This window comes from Colobus angolensis, unplaced genomic scaffold, assembly GCF_000951035.1.
Source record: "Colobus angolensis palliatus isolate OR3802 unplaced genomic scaffold, Cang.pa_1.0 Scaffold34, whole genome shotgun sequence".
Classification (NCBI taxonomy): Eukaryota; Metazoa; Chordata; class Mammalia; order Primates; family Cercopithecidae; genus Colobus; species Colobus angolensis.
Window position 1 is genome coordinate 4,560,196 of NW_012116710.1, and position 6,955 is coordinate 4,567,150.

The window sequence follows — 6,955 nt, forward strand, 5'->3', positions numbered from 1 at the left end:
TTGTGCCAGGATTGTTTGGATGGTTCCAGGAGAGAATTCATGTTTAGTGCTTTGCACAAGGCCCGGCACACAGTAAGTGCTTATTAAATGATTAAATGCATCTTGCTGGGTTTTTTTTTTTTTTTTTTAAAGAGACAGGGTTCTGCTCTGTCGCCCAAGCTGGAGTGCAGTGGTGCAATCATGGTTCCCTGCAGTCTCAAACTCCTGGGCTTAAGCGATACTCAGCCTCTTGAATAGCTGGGACTATGGCCATATGCCACCACGCCTTGCTAGTTTTTGAGTTTTAGTAGAGATGGGGTCTTGCTATGTTATCCAGCCAGTCTCCAACTCCTGGCCTTAAGTGATCCTCCTGCCTCGGTGGCTCAAAGTGCCTGGTATATTTCTCTTAGGTAGTATTGCTCTACATTGCCTTAGTCTGGTGGTGGCCTGATAGCCCCTACTGGACTGAAAGCTCCCTGGAGGTAGGACTCCAGTCTGTCTGGATTTCTCTTGTGTTTCCATAATCACCCAACCTGACATGGAATAGGTGCTTAATCCATTTTTGTTGAATGAGTGGAAAAACGTGCTCTCCCAGGAAGAAACATCTGCTTCCCAGCTTCAAATGTTACATCTTCCTAGAAAGCAGGCTGAGGCACAAAGGGTGGCTTCTCGACCAGAGGACTTCGCGATTCCAGTCAATTCCCTCGGTAACTCTTATGGAGGCGTGGCAATATACATTAAAAAAGGAGTGTGTGTTGCGGGGTATTCCGCTGCTTGGTTATGCCAGCAGGTGGATTAAATTTGGACAAAATTTCCCAAGGTGTAGGTACTCTACAAACACTAGTTACCCTCAGGAATGTGCGATCAACAAAAGAATGTAAGATAACAAGGCCCCTACGCAGCCCTTGGGTCTTGTGGCTGCCGTCGAAGGCAGAGCTCTGGAGCCGCCTACGCCGGGGAGAGGCGACTACACCCAGGGCCCCTCACCCTCGGGCCTCCTGCCCGGGGAGGAGGCAGGGTGTCTGTGTCTCAAAGCATGGGCTGCGCCTGTTACCTGCGACAGGACTCCCGACAAGGGACGGGTACGGCTTGTGCACTCAGGAGCTCCTTGAGCTAGGGGAAGCGACTAAGCTACCTGGCGGATGCTGAGAGAGGGCTCCCCCCACAGAACGGTTGGCCCCCAACCCCGCAGCCGGCGGACTCCCCGAGGCCAGGGGTCTGAACGCGCGTGCGCATGGGCGCGCGCTCGAAAGAAAAAAAAATCCTCTCCGCGGGGGCCCGCGGCAATTTAGGCCGGGGTCTGCCGGCGATCGCGCGTGCGCGAGCGCGCATCAACGCCCTCCTCCACCGCCCCCTCCGCTGGGGGGTCTAGCTCACTGCTCCGCTTCCCCCGCTTCTCCCGGGGAAGAGTGACTAGCGTCCTAGGGGTGAGTGACTCGAGCCTGGCAGAGAGTGAGGGAGAGGGTTCGCCGAATGAAGGGAGGAGGCAGACCGGGCTAGGAAGAAAAAAAAATCCTCTCCGCGGGGGCCCGCGGCAATTTAGGCCGGGGTCTGCCGGCGATCGCGCGTGCGCGAGCGCGCATCGACGCCCTCCTCCACCGCCCCCTCCGCTGGGGGTCTAGCTCACTGCTCCGCTTCCCCCGCTTCTCCCGGGGAAGAGTGACTAGCGTCCTAGGGGTGAGTGACTCGAGCCTGGCAGAGAGTGAGGGAGAGGGTTCGCCGAATGAAGGGAGGAGGCAGACCGGGCTAGGAGAAAGGAGAAACCGCCCCGGCGGGTAGAACAGCGCAGCTCACGAGCTGGAGTCTGCAGGAGACACGCCTCCCTCCCTCACGCCCCTCAGGGCTGCGGAAGTGCCCTAGAGACTGGAGCTGCATGAAGGCGACCAGTGGACTACGGTTCCTAGGAGGCAGCGCGGCAGTGCGCCTACGGCTCCCGGCAGCCCCCGCGCGCCAGGCTCTTTTCAGTTCGCGGCCGGCTAGGGCGAAACTACAGTTCCCAGGAGGACTCGCGCGAAGCGGCTTGGAAGTGGGCAGCCTGGAAGTCACTCGGGCCACCGGAGCTGGCGGCGTCTCCAGCGAGCGGCGCGGAGCCGGACGCCGCGGTCGTGGGGCCCGCGGGGCGGGCAGCCCAGACACCCAGGTATGTGGCTCCGGGTGCGGAATCGGCCTCGCGCAAGGGTGGCGGGGAACCGGTGGCTGCCCGGACCCCGAGGGTCAGCGCGGGCGGACGGCCGGGTGTGGGTACTGGCCGTGGGGGGCGGCAGCGCCGGGACTCGCGCCCTCCGGACCCAGCCGGACTTGTGCCCGCATGGCTCAACTTTCCAAGCGTGCACCCCGGCGCTGTGGGGAAGAGCTTGGAGGCGGGGAGCGGTGGATTCGCGTCCCGGCTGTGCCACTTGGGAGCTGCGATATGAGGAAACCGCGCCGAACCTCAATTTCCCCTGCAGTAAAACGGAGTAGGAGAGTGTCTTGGCGGAGATTCTGTTGAGATAATAGAATAAAACATTTGGCACATAGGAGGCACTTACTACGTGTTGGGGTTATTGTTAGCTTTCCGAAAAATGAGGTGAAGATGTTATCGATTGCATAGGGTGAGGATTAGTTGAGCGTGTGCATGTAAAGAGGTGAGTCCATGGTTAGCACCCAACGCAGGCTAGCTGCTGTTAACCGAGATAATTTTGTTAAGAGCGTTGGTTTGGAAGGCAGAGAGACCCCAGGTTCAAATTTGAACATTTACCAGCTGTGTGACTTTGGGCAACTGGCCTCACCTCTCTGTGTCTTGGCTTCCCTATCTATAAAATGGGGATTTAAGTAGCAACCACTTCGTCGAGTTGTTTTCAGGATGCAGTGAGAATACCATGCGTAAAGTGCTTAGCACAGCAGCTGGCACATAACGCTCAGTAAATGGTACCGTTTATTACGCGTGTTCCTAGTGGCCCAGAGACCCTCTGAGGGTGGGGCTCTGGCCGTAGTATTGGTCTCCCCCGAGGGCCAGATTCAGAACTGGTCCAGTTGACTTGTCCTCCTACTACCTCAGGTTCCTCAGTTACAAAATGGGATAATAACAAGATCACTCTCAAAGGGTTGTAAGGATTTGCTGAGATTGTGTTTCTAGTCCAGCGCCATCTCTCACTAAGTACCAGCTCTTATGTATTATAATTGTTCTTCAATATTCTCCATCTGGCCCAGAGACTGCCTGACTGTGGGCTGTGACATGACAGCCCTGAGCTCCCCCACACGTTTGCTCCCAGCCTCAGTGTCCCATCTGTGGAATGGTAGTCATAGGACTTTTGTGCCAGGATTGTTTGGATGGTTCCAGGAGAGAATTCATGTTTAGTGCTTTGCACAAGGCCCGGCACACAGTAAGTGCTTATTAAATGATTAACTGCATCTTGCTGGTTTTTTTTTTTTTTTTTTTTTTAATAGGCCCTTTTTGCTTGTTTGTACCTACATGGCAGAGTGGTCACAAGGTTAGTGTTTCTTTGTTCTCCCCCTTCCCCCAAAATTTTACTCACCAAAGATTAAATTATGGAACACAGTATAGTAGAAAGGCCTAAGAAGGAATGGGACTGACCTGCCATCAGCAGTCCCCTGCTCACACACCCCTCTGCATAGAGCCAGTATGTTTACTCCAGTGCTTTAATTATTGTCTTAATGCTTCCAGCTCTTGCCTCTGTGTCCCCTGCACTCCAGCTCCAGATGCGGAGCCTGTGCTTCTTCGATGCCCCTAGTGGCTTTCTTGGGCACCATAAACTCAACATGTCCAACCTGAACTCCTCCTTCTGAAACCAGTAGTCACCATCTTGACAAATGCACCAGCATAGACCTGGTTGCCTAAGCCAGAAACCTGGGAGTTGCTCTTCCCCTGCCTTCCCATGTCCAGTCGACGGGCAAGAAGGACGAAGCTGCTATTTCATAGGAATACCATTTCGTTGGCTCATATTGGTCTCCCCTCTGATGGGCACTGAAAGTTCCCCTCAGCTCCTGGAGGTGGTGGCCTTTTCTCACAAGGTTGAGTTTTTTGTTTCTTTGTTTGTTTGTTTTGAGATGGAGTCTGTAGCTCTGTAGCCCAGGCTGGAGTGCAGCGGCACAATCTCAGCTCACTGCAGCCTCCGCCTCCTGGCTTCAAGCGATTCTCCTGCCTCAGCCTCCTAAGTAGCTGGGATTACAGGTGCCTGCCCCCACGTGCGGCTAGTTTTTGTGTTTTCAGTAGAGATGGGGTTTTCACCGTGTTGGCCATTCTGGTCTTGAACTCCTGACCTTAGGTGATCTACCCATTTTGGCCTCCCACAGTGCTGGGATTGTAGGACATGAGCCACCACGCCTGGCCATGGCAAGGTTAAGTCAAGTCATTAGGGATTAACATATGTAAACCTATGTAACATATGTATTAATAAGGGCAAGAAGACATTATAGACTTGGCTGGACAGCAGTGACTGTGGATGTGGTATGAAAGCCTGGCTTTCAGGGGACCCAGTTCTGTGATTTTAGCCTGGTAAAGACTGGCTGAGTTGTAAATTTCTTTCAGAAAAGTTAGATGGTGTCAGTGGCTTAGAATATCCCGTGTGGGAGGGTGGCCATCCTGGGCATTTCAGGAGGCAGCATGCATACCACACACCCAAGAAGAGCCTGGGAAGGGCGTTTATTAGCGCTCCCTTTAGGTTGAGTTTATTGTCAGAAACCTGTCATTGTGATTTCATTTGATGATAGAAACCGGTGGTCTCAATCACATTTGTGATGGCCACCAAATTTACCTAAGCATTTTGTTCCCTTAACCTGAAGAAATAAAGCAGTGGCTTAAAAAAAAAATCTTGCTTATTCTCCATGACTAGTGACAGCAGCATGTGGCTTTTGGGCAGTCTGTGTAGAATGAATATCTAAGAGTTAAATGTGAGTCTGTCTTTCAGACATTACAGTTGTTAGGTGGTAAATCAAAAGTGAAATTTAGAATGTGCAGTTATTGGTGCCTCTCTTTTTTGCTGTAAAATATATTTTACTGATATATTTCAAACATAGATTTAGTAACTTGAAAATCTAAATTAAATGTATTTACATTTTAACAAAAGAATTCAACAATCATTTCCTTTAAAATAAAGAATTTGGGCCGGGCGTGGTGGGTCACGCCTGTAATCCCAGCACTTTGGGAGGCCGACATGGGCGGATCGCGAGGTCAGGAGATTGAGACCATCCTGGCCAACATGGTGAAACCCCGTCTCTACTAAAAATAACAAAAATTAGCCGGGCATAGTGGCAGGCGCCTGTAGTCCCAGCTACTCGGGAGGTTGAGGCAGGAGAATGGCGTGAACCCGGGAGGCAGAGCTTGCAGTGAGCCGAGATCGTGCCACTGCACTCCAGCCCGGGCGACTGAGCGAGACTCTGTCTCAAAAAATAAATAAATAAATAAATTTAAAAAAAAAGAATTTGTCTTTAGCTGTAAGGACAAGAATGAGAGGCTATTTGGTGGGGTGCAGTGGCTCATGCCTGTAATCCTAGCACTTTGGAGGCTGAGGCAGGTGGATCACTTGAGCCCAGGAGTTTGAGAGCAGCCTGGGCAACATGTCTATACTCCATCTCTAAAAAAATTAGTCAGATGTGGTGGCACACATCTCTAGTCCCAGCTACCCGGGATGTTGAGGCTGTTGTGGGCTGTGATTGTAGCATTGCACTCCAGCCTGTGTGACGGAGTAAGACCCTCTCTCAGAAATTTAAAAAAAAAAAAAAAAAAGAATGCGAGTCCGTTGGACAAGTTTGTGCATTTGTGTATTCTTCAAGACTGATATTGCTTCCTTTTTTTTTTTTTAAGACAGAGTCTTGCTCTGTGGCCCAGGCTGGAGTGCAGTGGCACGATGTTGGCTCACTGCAACCTCCACCTCCCGAGTTCCGATAATTCTCCTGCCTCAGCCTCCTGAGTATCTGGGATTACAGGCACGTGCCACCACGGCTGGCTAATTTTTTTATTTTTAGTAGATATGGGGTTTCTTCTCCATGTTGGCTTCAAACTCTTGACCGCAGGTGATCCACCCACCTTGGCCTCCCAAAGTGCTGAAATTACAGGCTTGAGCCACCGTGCCCAGCCTATTGCTCCCTTTCTTTTGGGACTATTCTGGTCATGACCTTTTGTGCGTGTGTGTGTGTATGTGATTGGGTTGAATTTAGCTTAAAAAAAGTTATGCAAGAAATTCATGCTTGTTGTAATGTGTCAAACAGTACAGAGATGTAGGGAAAATACCTACTGCCACCCTCCACTCCAAAATCCCATGTTCCCAGAGATAACCATTTATTCAGACAGTGAGTATCTATTAAGTATCTATTGCTAGGTTTTGGAGATAGCATAATGAACAAAATGGATGTCCATTGAACATCCATTGAATATCCATTGAACAAAATGAACATCCATTGAACATCCATTGAACATCAATTCAACATCCATTGAACAAAATGTTTATCCATGAACAAAATGGATGTCTCTGCCCCTGTGATTTGGGCCAATGCCTCAGTTATCTTTTCCTGTGCTTATATTGATTATGTCTGTATGTGTGTATGTGCATGTGTGTGTGTGTGTATCGACTGTTTTCTTCCTCCTCCCATACCATTCCCCAAAAAAGGATGGGGTAGGGATCAAGCTACACCTATTTGTAACCCAATTTTTTCAATTAATGGCTGGGGCATGTCCTTCCAAGTCATTACATATAGATCTGGTTTATCCTTTTCAACAGCTGTACCCACATTCTTCAGTGTAGAGAGACCATGCTTTGTTCCAGCATTCCCCCACTGCTGGACCTTTAGGTTGTTCCTCTGAGATTTCTTTACCTCAGCAAACACACATCTAATAAATATCCTTGGCGGTGGCTCACGCCTGTAATTCCAGCACTTTGGGAGGCCAAGACAGTATCATCTGAGGTCAGGAGATCGAGACCATCCTGGCTAACATGGTGAAACCCCGTCTCTACTGAAAAATACAAAAAATTAGCTGGGC

General features: G+C 50.5%; 2 protein-coding genes across 2 annotated transcripts in view; one reads left to right on the forward strand and one right to left on the reverse strand.

Annotated features, from left to right (window-relative positions):
* The window catches only part of WDR87 (WD repeat domain 87), a 23,936-nt gene extending 22,712 nt beyond the window's left edge, over nucleotides 1-1,224 (reverse strand). The window contains exon 1 of the mRNA XM_011952374.1: nucleotides 1,034-1,224. The gene's annotated coding sequence lies outside the window, so the exon portion shown is untranslated. The remainder of the gene's footprint in view (nucleotides 1-1,033) is intronic.
* A 748-nt stretch (nucleotides 1,225-1,972) lies between these two features.
* The window catches only part of SIPA1L3 (signal-induced proliferation-associated 1 like 3), a 328,322-nt gene continuing 323,339 nt past the window's right edge, over nucleotides 1,973-6,955 (forward strand). Inside the window, exon 1 of the mRNA XM_011952514.1 lies at nucleotides 1,973-2,119. The gene's annotated coding sequence lies outside the window, so the exon portion shown is untranslated. The remainder of the gene's footprint in view (nucleotides 2,120-6,955) is intronic.